The 18726-nt window shown below is 46.0% G+C and overlaps 1 protein-coding gene across 2 annotated transcripts in view; it reads left to right on the top strand.

The window, feature by feature from the left end:
* The first annotated feature begins 3630 nt into the window (after positions 1 to 3630).
* Positions 3631 to 18726, top strand: part of KIAA1958 (KIAA1958 ortholog) — a 76448-nt gene continuing 61352 nt past the window's right edge. For both annotated transcript variants that reach the window (XR_009726657.1, XM_061361247.1), the window contains exon 1: positions 3631 to 3777. The gene's annotated coding sequence lies outside the window, so the exon portion shown is untranslated. The remainder of the gene's footprint in view (positions 3778 to 18726) is intronic.

Below are 18726 nucleotides of genomic sequence, written 5' to 3' on the forward strand. Positions count from 1 at the left end.
CCTTACAAATCACAGCAAAGTATTCCTACTGTGATAAGACACTTGTTTGTGATCTGCATTTGACTGGTGCCAGCTGCGACCAGCAGGCCTCAGAGGAGACATGCCAGTGTGCTGGTACACTGCTCAGCGGGGCAGGAATGAGCAAGCATGGTCATGGCACAGACCGCAGGGACATGACTCATTCATTGCTTCATTGCTGCCTGGGTCAAATGCAGGGCAGAGCTGGGTAGCAGAAATAAACTTCTCAGCATGAATGCCGGCTCACCTGCCCATCCTGCACAAACAGGAAGGAGCCGCTGGCCCATGCCACTGACAGTTGTTGGTACTGGACTCTTCCCTCAGAGGACATCCCCGGGAAAAGCCAAGCTCTGCTCTGTTACTGCTTGAATGATGTAGTGCTCGAGGGATGCTGGGGAAGCTGAGCAGGTTCATAACAACGCCATGTGGTCAGTGGGTGACTGTGAGTTTTCTATGAGGTGGTGGCACCTCTGCTCTGAGGCAGCTGTAACTCACCATGACCGCTGGACGTCTCTTCAGGCAGGCAGCCAGGTGTCTCCAAACAGGACAACAGTGACTCCATTCCCTCCTGTTTGACAACACGTAAACCCATTTCACAGCCTGCTGGCCCAGCCAGTCTTTCTCTGCAGAAGACTCAGTTCTTGCAGGACCTGGAATGCGTTTGCCTTTGCCCACTGCTTTTGGCCCACTGGTGGCACTGGTGTTAATGGGATGACAGATAACCCGACAGGCTGCCCAGTGGCTCAGGAGGGGAGAGCATGAGCTTCCACTGAGCACCATGACCTGCATTCCTGGCACTGGGGCCTGGAGTGAGCAAATTCCTCCTTTGTTAACAGCCTTATAGGGCTGATAAATGGTCACAGCACAGGTGGTAAACAGAGGCTAGTGAATTGACCAAGGTCACAGAAGGAAGTCTATGTTAGTTGTGGGATGAAGATGTGACACACCTTCTTCCTCAGCCCACTGCACTAGTGACAGGACCCTGCTGCCTAATGTGAGTATGCCTCATCTATGAAGAGAGGCTTAGCACCTCTGGAAGGTGTCTGTCCACACCAACAGAGCTCTGTGTCAGTGTGTTTTATGCCAAGTTGGGAATAGGAGAAGAGACAACCGTCAATAATACCACCTCACTGTGGCTACCTCACTCGTGCCTTGGCTGTGCAGGGGCAGAGTAGTCTGTGTGTCCACCCGCCTCACAGAAGACAGCACAGTCCTGTTGAGTCTACAGCAGCAGCCCTCCTTCCCAGAGAAAACCTTGCTTTTGCAGGAACAAAGCACACGCTGCTCACTGCCCTTCCAGTGCAGTTACTAATGCAGGCAGTGAGCTCAAATCAGTTCATCTAAAATTGCAGTTCTGTGCTGAAGTGCTGGTGACATTACTAGGCTAGCTGAGCTCTTTGGCAGTGCGTTTGGTATGAGCCAGAAGCCTCTGATGCAATCACAGCCCTGTGTACAACACTGTGATGATAATAAGGCATGACAGCCAAGCAACCACATTAGAGGTTTAAGAAGCATTTTCAAACCCTCTTTTTAACTAATGAGTGCAGATACAGCATTTACCTGGGGCTGCTCCTAATAATGAAGAAGTGAAGGAGTAGAAAGAGATGGGGCAGAAGGTGGGAAGAGGGCAGGTTTGGAGGCTACTTTGTCCTGTTGCCACAGAAGAGCATAAGAGAAAATGAGAAAAGCAAATAAAAAATACAGAGGAGTCGGGAGCCAGGAGAAATGAGAATGAAGAAGCCATATAAGTAAGATAGGTAATGGCTTTCATGGGCTGCTTGCAAATGCTCTGCAAATTCAATTGCAAGAACCAGGTTCATGTACAATTCAGCAGTCTACATAGAAGTTATGGCCAGCAGAGCCAGCTCTGCTGCTGCAGAATGGACACCAACAAGACAGAAGATCAGCAGTGAAGAGCAAGTCCCTTATGTTGCCTGAGTGAACATAATGCTCCAGGTTTTAAGGCCCTCAGAGACACAGAGTGTTTATTCAGAAGGCAGTTCTCCTATTCAGAAATTCTGTACTGACATTATTTGGGAAAATGTAATTATTTGATCTTAAAAAGAGAGCTCAGCAGCCCCACCTTGGAGGCAAAGAGGCACTGGCTTGAACCATACGACCCATGCAGTCTCTGCCCGGGAGGTGTGTTTGGTGGCCTAAGGGGTGCTGCTCCCCAAAAGACAGCCCATCCCAGCCCTGGCAGGAGCTTGTGAATGCAGCAGAATCCAGGTGCCCCTTGTCTCACAGGAAGGTAGTGGTCCTGTCCTCAGTGTCCAGTACTCTGATTCCAAGTCCCTGCACTGCAAGTGAGATGTGGGAGCAAGGTGTCATGTGTTTGATCATTACGGATGGAGGCAGACTCTCCCCTTACTCCCTGGTATAATTACTGCTTCCATTAAGGGTTCTGCATCTTTAGAAGTCTACCAGTGAACCCTTCAAGTGTTAGACCTCCACTGAGTTGCAGTGACATGGCAATGACATCTTACAGAAAATAACAGGAGCAGCAGGGATGATCTTTTCAGGCAAGGTCCACACTGCTACCAAATTCCCCTGCTGCACCACAGGCGAACCCAGAAAGAGCATTACTTTGGCATTAATACATTTCCAGCTTGTTTCCATTATACTCTTGTGCAAGTATTGTTGCCACCGTAGCTGGCAGCATGTGTTAGCCCATTCAAGTTTTGCAGATGTTGGCATAAGGAAGATGTGGAAAGGAAACCTCTGGGGCATCAAGCAGGTGGGTTGGAAGCCCGATACTCTCGCAGCAACAACCAGGCCTGCCTCCTGGAGTGATGCAACAAAGCAGGGGGCAAAAAGCCCAACAGAGGAGATGAGTGGAGTTTGCTTTGGCACGTGCCTTGCCAAAAGAGGGAGAACCAGCACTCAGAGAAAATGCTGCAAGCTCATGGTGAGCCCTCCCATGATTAATCACACAAAAAATCCTCACGTGAGTCATGTTGCTGTTGAGAGCTGTGGTTGCAGACACATCCAGATATGCACAGTTTTCACAGCAGATAAATTGCAATGTTCATTGCTCTGCAGGCTGGGCTAGGAGGGGCACACATATATGCATGTGGAGTAAATACTACACACAAAAATGATAAAATCGTGATGCTGCACTTCTGATCTTATGCAGAAATGTGAAGTAACAGTGATTTCTGTATGCCTGAGCAATGCTGCTGAGTAGCAGTCGTTCAGACACACATACTTCGAACAACTCAGCTGGTATAAGCCAACAGAACTCCGTCGGGATAACCAGAAAGGCATCATTCTGTGCCAGCTGAAAGCGTGCTCCTTAGCGCTAGTGAGCCCGGTTTTCGGGCAAAGGCTCCCACACACGGCAACGCGGATGCCCGCAGGGGTGCGCGGCGACCGCATACCCCCCCCTTGCGGGCCGCACCAGGCTCGCCGTGCTCGGTGCCCCGCTGTGCACGCCCCAGGCGAGCGGGGCCGGTGCGGGCCCGGTGCTCGGTGCTGCCGCTGCACACTTCCTGCGGTGTGTGTGACCGGGCGCCGGTTTCCGGCAGCTGACAGGAGCCGGGGCCCGCCGCTGCCTCCTCCGGCGCGGAGTACCACCGTGCAGCGCAGCGCAGCGCAGCGCAGGGCACACACGCACGGGGGGAGGAGGAGGAGGAGGAGGAAGGAGAGGGCGGGGGGACATGAGCAGCCCCCCCCCCCAAGTCCCCCAAGCTGTAATATCACAGTAATCCCCCCATGCGATACAGGCAATATCGCACAGTCACCGACAGGCACCTGCAGGTACGTGACCCGCCCGGCTGCACCGTGAGTGTGTGTGTGTGCGTGTGTGTGTGTGCGCATCCAGCGCTGGCCGCCGGGGGGGGGCGGGCGATATTCCCGTATTCCTGGTATTTCTCTCTTTGTGAGCGGCGGAGGGCTCTCCGGAAAGCGTCCCCGGGCAGACACATAGCCCCCCGGTCCTTCCGCGGGCTAGCTGTGCCCCGCCGTGCTGCACGGGAGCTGCCGTTGCAGGGGGAGGTGGGGTGGGAGTGGGGTAGGCGTTTGGCACAACGTTGGGAGCAGGGTGACCCCCCCCCGCCCCGCGTTGCATCCTGTTGTAGTAAGAAAAGCGACCCTTCCTGCCCTACTTCCCACGGCTGAAATAGAGGTGGGAGGGGGCAGCCTGGGGGCGGCGGTGTGGGGTCTGGCGGGGGACAGAAGGGCAGCGCCTGGCGCTGTGGTTTGTACCCCCCCCCGGGGGATGTCGGAGCGCCGGGGGAGCCCTGGGCCCCAGCCCGAGCAGGCAGCAGGGTGCGCACTGGGGTAGGCAGCCCCTCGCAAACTTGGCTTGTCACTGAGACGAGGCAGAGCGATAAAGGGAGCCAGAAAACTGTGAGACAAGCTTGGAAAAGACGGTTAAGTGCAAAGGCAAAGAGTGAAAACGGTGGAGATCTATCGAGCCTTCTGTGATTTAATCCCGGCTGTCAGAAACAGAGCCACTCTCCAGCCAAAGAAGTAACTGTTACACATGTTTTAAAACTCACCTTCCATCTACAGTGTTAATAGTTATAAATATCCCATGAACACAGCTGGTTACTCGGTAGTACTAGATGAAGAGTAAGGCTGTTTCCACTCGAATGAATGAAGATCTGTCATAGAAACAAAACAATACACCGGGTAAAAATGACGTCCTCATACATGCCTGGCTTTCAACACTTCAGTTGTTAATCTGTGAAGTTTGCTTTTGTCTGCCTTCTTTACCATTTCCCCATCCTTCTCAGAAATACAACCTCTACAAGCAGTGCTGCAAAGCTAAAACTGTGATGGATGCTGAAAGCTTGACTGTGAGCTGCTGGGGACAGTAATGGTTTTCCTTTCTTCTGTTGATTTGAAAAGAAGTGGCACCAAGCTCTTAGTGTGCTTGTTAGCAGTGGTGAGGATTTGCATAAACGAAATTATTACATCCCTTCACTACATTCTGGATGTCAACGCTTTAGGCCAGGGACTAGGCTTGGTTTTGTTAGATTTTTCTTCTTTAAGCAGAGTAGCCCCCAAAGGTCTGTTCAGGTCAGGAGTGACCAGTTCCTGTTTCCCCCTGCGGCTGCTTCTATTCCCCTCTGTATAATTCAGAGCTCAGACCGACAGGGCTGTACTCATGTGGTACTGCAATTAACCTAATAACCCGAGCCAGCACCACGCTGGGGCTGCACGTCTGCCCCACAGCATATGTGTGTAGGTTCAGGCTCCTTCCGTCTGACTGGCATTCCTGGGAGCTGACTGAAAACACCTTGGGGGTCAGATCTGCCAGTTGTTTTACAAACGTCATTTCAGGCTTGGCTAAATCTATTTTTGCCCACTTCGAAAGCCACACAAGAGTCAAAGTCGGAAGTCACACGGTTCATGCACTCACCTGCTGCCCTGTGCTGAGCCCCGCACGCGACCTGCCTAAATGATACAGCCCCTCTTCCCCCTCCACCAGTGCCTTTCAGCAAAAAGCTGTTTTTCAACCTTGTTGTCAAGTTTATCAGCCCTTTGAAATCCTTTATAGGATTTGTTGGTTTATAGGTAAGCCAACAAAGCAACCCAATAGTTTAAAAAACTTGCTCCCAGATGAGTAATAAAGAGATAAGAATTGACAGGTACTGGGTGAGCTAAGTATTAACAGCTACTGTTCAAGGGATAATAGACGGTCTTACATTCCGTGAAAAGCTTATCATGAGAGAAATATGCAATGGAGTTACTTGTTCTGTTGTTGCCAATAACTTATCTCAAGAGCGTAACACAGCTGTTCTTCGTATGCCACTAACATAGTACGTTTCCAGGAGGTAACCTTAAACTTGTGCAAGAATTGTAACAGCTCAGGTTCTTCTCCAGCCATTGTTAGTAAGCTGGTGTTTTGGATTGTTTTGGTTTTCAAGCAAATCAATGTTGGTGTTGCTCCTGTACTGATGCACTGGTAGTCTCTGTACTACACCAGGATATTTCCTGTAACAGAACTTACTGGAAGTTTCAAAAGCACAGTGTAATTCTGTTTTGTTCACTCAGTGATAATGGGTCCGTAGTCCCCGAGTTCCCAAAGTTGGCAGTTTGCTTCACCACCAGTTCACACCTGGCACTCACCACTGCATCTTTGCTGAGCTGCCACGGTTCCTCACCTGGGTGTCAGCTTGACTGGGCTGTTGTGTGTCCATACACTCCAGCTCCACGAAGACTCTCAGAGTTGCAGCATGTTTTGGTCTTTCTGGTCTCCCAGCCTTATGCCTCTCTTCCTCCCTTCCCTGTTCATTGCAAAATGCAGACAAAAGAGGTCTGAAGGTCTTAGGTGTGGGCGGAGCTGTAATCCCACCCTTGGCTCTCATTTCCCTGGTGCCACTGTTTTTCCACATCTGCACTGTGGGGGTGATAACCCATCCAGGCACAGCCCTCAGAGGTGGTGTGAAAATTAACTACTGTTTGTAAGGCACTTCGCAGAAATGTGTGTGGCAATTAGTCCTCTCAAGGATCGTTATTCATCTGGTAATTCAGGTGTAACTAGCTCAACCTAAGGCTCTGCTTTCAAAGTTTATTGCTGCACACCTTTCTGCGAAGTAGAACAGGGTGAGAAGGAGGTTTATTGGCTTTTCTGGTTCCTTCTCTGTAAAAAATACTCCAGAAATTGAGCCAAATGTTTCCATTATGGATCTGCATAACAGCTCAAAGGAACTTGAAAGGCTTGTACCTTAGTACTTACTAATAATGAAGGTGACCCATGCAGCACGACTGCTTCATCTTCAGTTACTTGACCTTGATTTTGTTTTGTTGATTTATGAACTTTATTTACTGGTGGGGGTGGTGAATTCTTTTGCAAGACAGAAATTACAGCGTGCCAGCCCTCCCTTGTTTCCATGGTAACAGGTACACCGCACAGATTCCTGAATGAGACCCCTGGATGGCCACTGATTGTGTTTTTCTGGTTTGGTAATGCTGGGCCCTGAAGTAGATAAAAGGTCGTGTTCATACAGCTGTCCGAATTCGAGCAGTCAAAATGGAAACAGAAGTAAGAGTAGATGCCTTTAGCACGGTGAGAATGTATTGTAATGTAGTCTCAGTCACACATACATGGATGGGATAGAAGCAGGTAATTTTCAGTACTGTGTTTTCTTCCCAAGAAGGGTATGGTGGAAAGGACCAAGACCCTGGTTTTAGCTTGAGCTTTATGATCAGCTCCTGTGGCTGACTGACGTGTGTGAAGAAGTAAGTTATTCTGAATCATCTGGGGACTGTTCTCAATTACGGATGTTTTCTGCATTTTCTGCCCTGACAGTTCTCTTTTTACAGTCCTTGTATTGCTGGAGAGTTCCTTCATACTCCTCCACTCCCTCTTCTTAGTTATTTTTTTAGCAACAGGCAGGATCTGCAAGCTTCCCTTGACTGATGCCAGCTCAGAGACACCGCATGGGCCATGCTGGACCCAGGCACCTCAGGATTAACTCTGTGGAAAGTTACAGTAACAAAAGTTTTCCTGTAGTATGGTATTATGGGATCAGATTCGTGGTGCTCACAGAGTAAGCACTGTGTGAGACCTTGTATTTTCACTGCAAGGTTTCAAAGTAATTAATTTGTAAAAACCTTGTCTGTACCTAAGATGTTTTACGTAAGCGGTTTATAAATGGTACCTAAGATAACTGGAAGAGGTGAGGGGAGGGAAGAGACGCCTCTCCCTTTTTCTTCCCAGCTGTAGTTTAGTCATTTTCCCACCCTTTATTGTGTGGTCTGTGCTATTATTTTCCTTCATTAAAGTGAGTGTCTTTGGGCAGTGTGGACAAGCAGGCAAAAACCTTCAAAAATGCATTTTTAAAAAACAAGAACATAAACATAGAGCAGAAGGCAACCATCCAAATGCATATGTTGCTCAGCTTTGGCAACTGGCATAGATAAGAAGATTTTTCTAGAATCACCAATGCTATAGTTTGAAAGCTTTATCATTTAGTCCCTTTTCACCTCTGAACAGCTGCATCTTAATGAAAGAAATAAACAAGATAGTTATCCATGATATAATTATCTCTTATTTTATTCAAAATAAATGGTAACTGGCAGAACCTGAATTTAGTAATTTCAAATTTCAGTGTCTGTCCCATCATGGGTTACAGAAAAAAGATGAAGCACTGATGGTCTAGTAGTTCACACTGAAATTCTTCTGTTGCCCTGCCAGAAGCAGCCTCTAAATGACCTGTGATACTTAACTTCATATTAACCCATCCTGCCTTAAAATTGCTAATTGGTGTGACAGACAGAATAAAACTGGAACAAGTGGTGGGTTAGAGATCTGTCTTAAAGGCAAAGCTGCAGTGGAAGGGTGTGGAATGACAAACAGCCAGACAACACATCATTATTTTGTGCGCCCTCAGCAAGTTTGCCGATGACACCAAGCTGTGTGGTTCGGTTGATACGCTGGAGGGAAGGAATGCCATCCAGAGGGACCTTGACACGCTTGTGAGGTGGGCTGATGCCAACCTTATGAAGCTTAACCGTGACAAGTGCAAGGTCCTGCACCTGGGTCGGGGCAATCCCAGGCACAGCTACAGGCTGGGCAGAGAAGAGATTCAGAGCAGTCCTGTGGAGAAAGACTTGGGGGTGTTGGTCAATGAGAAAATGAACATGAGCCAGCTTCAGTGTGCGCTTGCAGCCCAGAAAGCCAACTGTATCCTGGGCTGCATCAAAAGGAGCGTGACCAGCAGGTCGAAGGAGGTGATCCTGCCCCTTTATTCTGCTCTCGTGAGACCTCACTTGGAGTATTGTGTGCAGTTCTGGTGTCCTCAACATAAAAAGGACATGGATCTGTTGAAACAAGTCCAGAGGAGGGCCACGAGGATGATCAGGGGACTGGAGCATCTCCCGTATGAAGACAGACTGAGAAAGTTGGGGCTGTTCAGCCTGAAGAGGAGAAGGCTGCATGGAGACCTCATAGCAGCCTTCCAGTATTTGAAGGGGGGCCTGTAAGGATGCTGGGGAGGGACTCTTCATTAGGGACTGTAGTGATAGGACAAGGGATAATGGGTTAAACCTTAAACAGGGGCAGTTTAGAGACTGGGTATAAGGAGGAAGCTCTTTCCTGTGAGGGTGGTGAGGCACTGGAATGGGTTGCCCAGGGAAGTTGTGAATGCTCCATCCCTGGCAGTGTTCAAGGCCAGGTTGGATAGAGCCTTGGTTTAGTGTGACGTGTCTCTACCCATGGCAGGGGGGTTGGAACTAGATGACCTTAAGGTCCTTTCCAACCCTAACTATTCTATGGTTCTATGATGATTTAGGCTCTTGATCACTGATCATCATCGTTAGGCTTAGAGGTAGCAGCACTTTAGATCAGTGTTTTCCCCTGTGTGGAGATGTGCTGGCTTGCAAGCAAGGTGGTTGGAAGCTGTTGTTGAGTTCTGCTGGTTTGGCTGCTAGTGTCAAATCTGTCCCCTGCCCTTGGAGACTCCCACAAGGTCCCAGCAAAAAAGCAGAGTTTCTAATATGTCTCTGCTGAACCCAGACATTTATTTTGTCGATCTAAAGTTCCACATGGTCAAGGGCTGTGGTTTACAAACCGTTTCGGGAAATCACTTAACAGTTTGCCCAGTAGTGACTCAAAATACCTGCCATTAAGTCTATAAATATGTAAATATGCACCATATTAAAATGGTGATAATATATACATGTTAAATTATGCTTATTTATAATATATATGTGATATATACCTATATTTGTACTATGTAAAAGTTATTCTTTATATTGTATTATGTATTCTTTATTATTTTATGTATTACATCTTCTGTTAACATGGTATATATGATGTAGTATTATTATTATGCATATTCTATTATATTCTGTAGTCAGGTGAGAGAGAACAGATAGGCCTCACAGAGAAGGCGTCTGACTTACGGGTTGGAGGGAGCTGTTGTTCTACTGGGATCTGTCCTGCTCCCGGTCCTATCCAGTGTTTTTCTGAATGATACATTGGAAGGAGTAACACACTTGCTCTGTATTGCACGTTCATGGAGCATGAGGCCAGAAGAAGCCTTAAAGACATGGAAGCACTGAACCGAGTTTCAGAGTTGTCTCAGCAAGTTGGTGGCTTGTGCTGGAGATGGCAGGGTGTGAGGTGTAAAACACAGGCTTCAGCTCCATGTCAGCATTAGGGAAGTGCTGAAGTTACAAGCTGGGTAGCAATTTCTTTTTGCCAAAATATTTTTGAAGAAAAAAAATAATACCCTGCAAAGGGGAGGGGACTAACTGCTGCATGGCCAAGGTACATGGGACAGGAAACAATGATTTTCAGTGAGAGGGGAGGTCAGGGCTCAGCATCATAACATGCTCTGTAAGAAAAAGGCTCACAAAGCCTTGGGATAACCTGTGAAGATGTTGCCACAGGAATTCCTCACAGTGAGGTGAAATGAATGTCTGTCAGCAGGGAGAGAGGAACTGTGAGTCTGCTTAGGGGGAGCCTAAGGGAGCGTTCTTTTCTTTCATAATTAAGCCCCTTGTCTGTAGGAAGTGTTTCTTTAGAGCAAGAGTGTGATGTTCGTTTCCCAATATGACTGAAGAAAGACAACCAGAAACCCATTTTTTTCAATGGGGAGGTGGAAAAAGAAGGGTGCCTGTCTGAAGCTGTAAGTGACTGCAAAGCACCATCTTGTAACAGAGCAGTGTGACCCAGTGTGATGTGTGAACGGGTGCATGGAGGGATGTCAGTGCCATGAAGAGGAAAATCCTCTGGTGAAATGAAAACACTTTTCAGTTGGCATATCTTCAGCTTTATTCTTCTCGCAGTACCATTACCTCTCTAGAAGTAATACGAGTGCATGAAGATGCTTGAACAGCTAGGAGCCTCCTCCCTTTTTTAACCAGCACACTAGCATGGTATTTACATGGTGTTCAGCTGGGCTGTGGTCAGGTGCTTCCATGTGGCTGTGCACCATGAGTTTCCAGAATGACAGCTGAAACTAGGGAAAGATGAGCTTTTGGTATGTTCTTGGTGCTACAGTGTTTTCCGAACTGTTTGTCTCCTCTTCATAAACCTGAAGCTGCATACTGTAATTTCTATACTTCTGGTGTCTCTGCAGTCCAAGTAGGGAGAGGAGAGGATGTATTTATGTTCTCTGCTAAGTGTTCCCCTGAAGCTGTAGAGAAAACCCTTGTCGCCCCGTGATAGTTTGCAAAATCTGCTGCAACACACCATAAGGAGCCAGCATATTTTAGCTGGTAACACTCCAAATGTCATAGCTTAGAATTTGCAAAATATTGCAGGGTGGAGAAAAAATGAACGAACTAATCTCAAAATGTGGAAGCTGACACTTTTTTTTTTCTTCTCCTAATCTGTGAGATTTTCATCCTTGGTGTCGAGCCAGCTTTGCACAGAAGATGCAGATGGCATTCAATGGCATTTTTTCTCTTGTGCCCCTGCAGTAGTCCACAGTCATACCAGGTCATGCCACTGTACACTGTGATGTTAGTATCTGCTCAGATTTTATTGTAACCAAAAGGTTTTTATAAGAGTCTTTTTTCCTCATGTTTAACTAGGAAAGCGAATATTTCCTGTCTGAATGAAATTCAGGTTTCGTACTGTCTGTTTTTACCTCTGTTAGGGTAAAAATCATGCCTGGCTTCTTTCTCCTCTTCACACCCCCCCACCCCCCCCCCCCTTTTTTTTTTTTAACATTCTGATCTGTAAATATAAAACCAAAGGTGCTTTTTTAAAAACTGAGCTCTTACTCACAGACTCAGTGTTCAATTCTTTTGGACGCAAGAGGCAAACATTTGTTGTGTAACCAGTAAACTACAACTGAAACTGTCCTGTACAGTGCTCGGCACAGTCTGTGCCAGACATGTGAACCCTAGAAATTTTAGCAGGCTTGATGAGTGTGGATGACATGATTTTAAACCACTCAGGTTTAACATCTCAATTTCTGATTTCCAAAAGTACAGACAACTGTTGTGGAACTAGGCCAGTTAAAAGGAAGGAAGTGTTGTTTTAATGGCGAATGAACATTAAATATCCACCAGCATGTTGATAATTTTCAAATCTTTTAGATTTCAAGTCACATTTTCAAGTAGATTTTCCTCACAAGTTTAAAATTTGTGCCCCCATGTCAAATATACAAAAAAAACCAAAATACCCCGAACAAAACACTCTCATGTAAATAACTTCTGCCCAAAACCTCTTTCACTTAAATCATGTTTGTTGCACACAGGTTCACTTCATAGCAGGTTATAAATAAGAACCCCGTAAGTGAACTATCTTTGCTGAACTGAATATTATGAATTAAACAAGCAGTGTAGGCCTCTACCTACTTTGTCTGACCTGACGAGATGGTCAGACAGGAGAAGATCTGATAAGATTTTAGCCTGATGTGTGGCATCAGCGTAAAAATCAGGCATGGAGCTGAGTGTCTACCAAACAGCAAGTGTGATTTGACTGAAATACTGGTGACTGGTGGAGGATTTTTAGCTGGGGAGAGCTGCATCAGATATTTTGATTTTATAAATTTCTCTTGATTTGAGGGAGAGAAGATACTTGTTGTGGGGGTGAGTGAAGATGGGAAATTATGTATTATATATAGATATATATGTATATATCTATATAAATAAATGCACAGTATGTAGCATTTTTTTGTCCTTTGTCTTACCATAAATAGCCTAAGGGCTCAGTCCTATAACATACTAGACGTTCTGGTGCAATCTGGCAAAACACAGGTGAATAATCCTCCCAGAAACAGAAGCACTAGTCCATTTATGCTTGCAAATTTTAGTAGATAATTCAGTTCTGTGCATTTTTTTTCCTGTATTTTTTTTCCCCCAAATTGACTGTGAATACGTTTCCCCTCCAGCTAGCTTTTTTGTCTGGTTAGATAATCTATTCCGAAATAATGAGACTGATTTCAGTATGGAAATGTGCAGCAGCCCTTCTTAGTAATGAATTCACATGGGGGGGGGGGGAAGGCTGTCTGGCAGAGGGAAAAAAAAATAGAAATTTGCAAATTTGGATTTACAATTTCATTTGGACTGTGAAAGAATACATTATACTGAACATCGCAAATAAATCATGTTTTGGAACAGCTCCACAAGATAGTGGAGCATTACTGGAATACAGCATCAGGCAATTTATATGGAAGGTGGTTACTCACCCGGCCCTTTATTTGCAGGAAACATTCCACACTTTAATTGAGCTCTCTTCAGTATGCTGCATGTGCTTGCAGTGTGTTTGCTGTGTGCATTTGAACTGTCTCGTAAAAATGGTCAGAATTTGTTTTGGTCTAGCCAGGAGTCAAGGAGAAATAGCAGCTCAGAGCCATAAAGCAAAGATATGCACTATTAACCATTGCAATTTATTTTTTGTGTGTATATGTTAATATTCAATACTTTCCTGTTGGATAGTTAACTGTAAAGCTAAGTGACCTTTTTCCAGTTAGGCATCTCTAAAACTGTCTTCACCTCTATTCACCTCCTAGATACTGATTAAACTGTGTGGCTGTGTTTGATTAGCTTAGTTTACAGACCATTTAACTGGTGCATAAGTATTTACATGGGATAATACTGTGAAGATTAAGGTGGGGAAACTTCAGACCTGGAACCACTTCAGCAGGCTTTATAAAACAAAGAGGTATGATTCCAGAATGAGTGTGGATTTTAAAATCTCAGGATTTGCCCTCTGGGCTCAATCATTAATTTTTCTTCTGGAGGAGAAGTTGCTCTTGCTCCTGGGGTGGAAGGCAGTGATTTCCCTCCTTGCAGCACTTCCCCTTGTGGCCGTACCCTGATATTGGTGCCCTGTCCATGGCTGTGAGATTCACATTGGGCACAAGGAATATCCTTTTCTTAACATGTTCATCAAATTCCCTTTTTCCCACTACTAATGGCCACTGGACAGTGATCTTCATTGACCTGTTTCAAGGGAGTTGCCAGTCGGGGTTTTGTTTTCCTCTCTTGGATTTTGTTGTTTGTTGGGTTTTTTTTTGGCAGACTGTAGCGCTTCAGAAGTGATTGGGATGAGCAGTGCATAGTCTTTTTCCTACTCAGGTCATTCATCATTATGTCTCTCGGTGAGGAGATGGGGCCCCCATTGATGTCCTTGTCAGGGTTTCAAAACTGGGCTGGCAAGTCAATAGGAAGGCTTGAAGGACACACCTGGTTCCCTTGATGGTACTGAACAAAGCTTCCTGTAAAATTAAGGCAGCCTTTGGTAACCTTGGGGGGAGCAATAAGTGGGGATATCCTGGCTGTGCAGAGGGACCAGTGCTTTTGTGTGAATGAACCTACCGTTCTTCTGGGGTTTGCGTGGGTTGTCTGTCTTGTACAGTATGCAGTTTTGAGGTGCAGTAAGTTTCCTGCAGTCTTGCATGGTCTCTTTGTGCAGAGCTGATGTCCCAGGAAATGTGCTTCTGGGACCAGGTTAAGCAGAAGTCTGCAGCACTTTCTCATGGGAAAACCTTCTCTGTGAGCCAACCTGCAACTGAGAGGGTTATATGCAGTACCCAGGCCTCCGTGATGAGTGCCAGAGCTCTCCATAAGCAAGGCCCTTCTCACACGGCTGGAGAGTCCACTGTTCCTATTGCATACCGCTTTTATGAGAATTAATACGTGCTCTCTAAGGCATGAGGTGTCTTGTTGAAGCTTTATTGAAGGTCAAGTAAATTAAGTGGTGTAGGTCATTCTCATCTCCTTGATTCACCTTTCCTCTCTATTTAATTACTACATTGAAAGACTCACAGCCATCAAGGGTCTAGCAGTTTTCCCTCATGACTGTTGTGCAAGTGTGCTATCTGGCTGCATTTGTTTTGAATGCTGTACCACTTTTAATTATGCTGTAAGCAGGATACCTTCTCAAAAGCAATAGAAGTGTATCACTTTTTCTGTATTTATAATTATACTATAAGGAATTCAGAAGGATGTCAAAGTAAAATTTCTGCTGATGTGACATGCTATTTAAGGAACAATGTCTTGTTTCATTGTGTGGGGTGGGGGTTTTTTCCTCATTTCAGGGGGCTGACAAAAGAAAATGGCATTACCATTTTTCACATGGTTTAACCCATTAGATTGTTTGGTAGAAAGTATTTGATTAGGCAGCAAATTGAATTGCTTTTACATTTTCAAGACACTTAAGATAGAAAATAGAAAAGACAGCACTAGATAAGCATGCTGCATATATAATAATATTACTGCCAAAGAAATTTAATTCAGTCTTCGGTGATGGGTTTGGGCAGATGTGTTGCATTCAGCTAGAGATAAGGTAATGCATGCAGTGCAGTCTTAACTAAGCAGGAACGGAATGAAACTGATATTTTGCATTAGTTATGTATTATTTATTGTATCTGATATAAGTGTACAGCTGATACAAGACACCTGATGCCTGGTATCAGATACTGCGTCTGCATGTGGAAAGGGTAGGGTCAAGCTGTCTGGACTTCCTGTAGTTGCTTCAGAGAGCTTTTACTTTGTAAACAACTACCTTGTTAGGGCTTTTATGGGCAGCTTGCTTTCTTTGCTAAGGCTGTAGTCCTGTCATTAAAAATGAAGATTCGCATTAGTAGTTGGCTGCTAGTGTGCAATGGTTCCAGTATTTCATCTCAAGGCACTGAAAATCAACAGTTGTATTCAAGTTTTGTAAGAAACAAGTATTTCTGTGCTCTGAGGGTAGGAATGTGCATAAAGACAGTTTTGGGATAGTTCAGGATCAGAATGTACTGTGAAAGGGAAGAAAGCCTCAAGTTTTGCAAACATACATTCTTTGAGTGGCCTGATGGAATAGATGTCAGTAATATCCTTAGATGGAGAATGAGAGAAAGAAGAAAAGACCACAAAAAATGCAGGGAAGTTTCCAGATGTTCAAGTAGGAAATTAACTGATGGAAGAAACTATCCAGTGCACCACATATGTGCCTTGGTACCATTTACATGGGAGATGAGTTGGGACTCTCAAACTTAAGTTTGCCTCAAAAGCTGCATAACTCAGAACTGGTGCTTTCAGAAAGAGTTTACCCTATCTTGGCATAAATCTCTCAAGGGAAGACCAAGTTTTGAATCAGACTCTGTAGACAGGAAACTAAAATTCCTCTAAAACGGTGTGATCAGCAATGGTTTGCCTTGGTCCTGTCAACTCTCCAGCCAGCTGCCCCTCAGAGCCACATGGGCTTTGCACAGTGCACTACCCATTGCACTACAGGAACATGGCTCCCATTTTAGAGGAGAAACTGAGTCAGAGAGACCTGGGCTAAAGGGTGTTGTGTTGCTGAAGGGTGTGACGTGGAGCCAGAGACCTCTGAGTTCCTGACTGCGCTCCAAGATGAGAAACACGTCCAGGGTGATCAGCCAGGGTTTCCTTGATCTTCCCAGGGGTGCTGACAGATACAGGAATCTTCCTGCCTGCCTGAGAAGGGCTGAGCTCCAGAGTGTGACAGACGGATGCCACAGCATTGGGCTCCAGTTGTGCAATCCTGGCATTTGGAAAGGTTTGTGTTTGAACAGACCACCACTCAGACCGTCCATCACCTGCATGCAATGATGAGACCTCTGTTTAAATCTTAGGCTTTTTTCTGATCGTATGGCTGGATTTTCAGCTAGCCCAGTAGTGTTGGGTTTATAATTAAAGCAAACCAGCCTGTTGGCCACCGCCACCCTATCATTTACAGACCACAGTTGTTTCTAGAGTGCAAACCCAGTGATCCAGTACCTGCAGAATGGGGACTGCAGGTCAGGTAATCTGACAAGTCATAGGGGCACAGAATGGGGAGAATAGTCTCTTCCCTCCCACCTGCACCACCAAGAGCAGCTAGGTCCTTCTCAGTGTCACAGAGAACTTACTTCATTTGAGGGGGAAGAGTGTGTGAGAGGTTCACTCAGCTACAGAGGTGGGCAAAAATAATGAGCATGTTTCGGTAAATGCATGACTGCACTGAGGAGTGTCATGTGCTGCAGCCTTGATGAAATATGCATTTCTGCAAGTGAAGGGGAAAAGTGCTCAGGAAAGAAGGTGCAGGAATAGTTTGTAATCTTAATGAGCGCCTGAGCCACCGCAGTTGGCTTGCAGGCACTGGCCAAGATTATAGCAGTGTGTTTTGGGGATGAAAACTTAGCCAGTGATGCCTTGAAGGAAAAGGGACTTACAGCTAGGCAGCAAAAGAGCGAAAATGGGCAGTGGAAGAGCTATGCAGCACTCCTGGATGCTCATCAGGAAATGCCGCTTGCAGTATGTGGTTCACGTGGACCTCAAGCGCCCCACTGTACCTGCTGCATGCAAGCCACCAGGTTTGCCTGTGCAAAGCAATATGCCTGCATTTTGCTGACAGAAACTGAAATGTTTTTTGCTCTTCCTTATGGGATGCATTTGCTTGTTACACTGCAGGAGCATGGAGTAACCTGGGCAGACAGGCAGAATGACCATGCATACCAGGGGGCAAGACGCAGTGTTTGTTCTGGCAAAATCCTGTTTTATTCTGGTTTGTTTTGTGTTTGTAAAGGCCTCTGCAGTGCATGCTGGGGATCGAGTGGGCTGGGAGTGGGAGGTTGCAGGCTGCTGGGGAGAGCAGTTTTTCAGGAACTTCTGCTGTTGTAAATGAAACCCATGGCCTGTCTGGTTGCCAGCTTCCTCACCGTTAACAGGGGAGGTTGGTGAGAAACTGCCATAAAGGGCAGTCCCAGATTTTCTGTGGTAAGGGTGGTTTGGGAAGATTTACAGGCATTGTGAATTTAATTTTACAGGCATCTGTGCACGCGCTGCTCACCAGGAGTGCTTCCAACAGTTCCCCCTCTGCTGTGTGGCACAGTGAGCACACACTGCTCCAGCTCTTACACCCTGACCAAAATACTCCTTCAATTCACATACTGCAAAACAGCTGCACTTGTGAGGTTCTAGTGAGATACATCTCTTGTTATCTCAGTGACAAAAGTGCTTAGTGTGGTGTGAATGGGGAGAGATGCAAGGAAAATCAAGTGAGTGTCCTCAGGATCTGGCATATGATTGTCAACTGGGAATCCCACTTGGCTGCAACATGCATGGCAGAAGCATGTTCCATGCAGGTCCAGGGGCTGGATGGAGGTGACGACATTGAGCCAGGCATGAGACCTTCACCCCACCTTCCACCAGTCCCTCTGGAGAGGCCTAAGCATCTCACATATTTCTCCATGCCTTTATGCCTAATGGTAGAATGAGCAGCATCGATGTGGCAGTCAGATGCTATGAGAAAGCATTAAGAAAGTTGCAGCATATGTAAGCCTTGCTGGAACTGGAAATGAGTATTTGAGTTGGACAGTTGTGTAAAGACTGCATTTCTTCATAGTAATTATTAAAGTCAGTCTCTAACTGTCTGTGCAAGCACTTGTTAGAGCAGAGGCAGGTGATAGTATTGCTCTATCCCATTGAACAGTTTAGTCTAGTGATAACATTACCACTTGTGGTTTTCATGGGCATTTGTTAAAATATATCCGTGGTTTCAGTTTTGGGGACTTTTTGCTGACATTGATTTGTTGAATCTGACTTTCCTAATGTTACCTGCTGATATCACAGACATTGTACATTATTGGCATCAAAAAAAGTTCCATAGGTAGAAGAAGTAGGCTGGTTGTTTTTAAGGCATGAAATTAAATACAGAACACCACCAGAATAGGAAGCCCCAAAGGATACCGCTGTAGCTGAGCCCAGCATTGGATGTTGCACAGCCGTGGCTGTGGCTCAGACTTCACTGTGTTCAGGGATAAACACCCCGCACCTGCAGCCACACAGGTGACCAGATCACGCTCA

Source organism: Neopsephotus bourkii, unplaced genomic scaffold (assembly GCF_033783945.1).
Source record: "Neopsephotus bourkii isolate Nb327-2 ecotype Australia unplaced genomic scaffold, CSIRO-AGI_Nbou_v1 NB_1057, whole genome shotgun sequence".
Classification (NCBI taxonomy): domain Eukaryota; kingdom Metazoa; phylum Chordata; class Aves; order Psittaciformes; family Psittacidae; genus Neopsephotus; species Neopsephotus bourkii.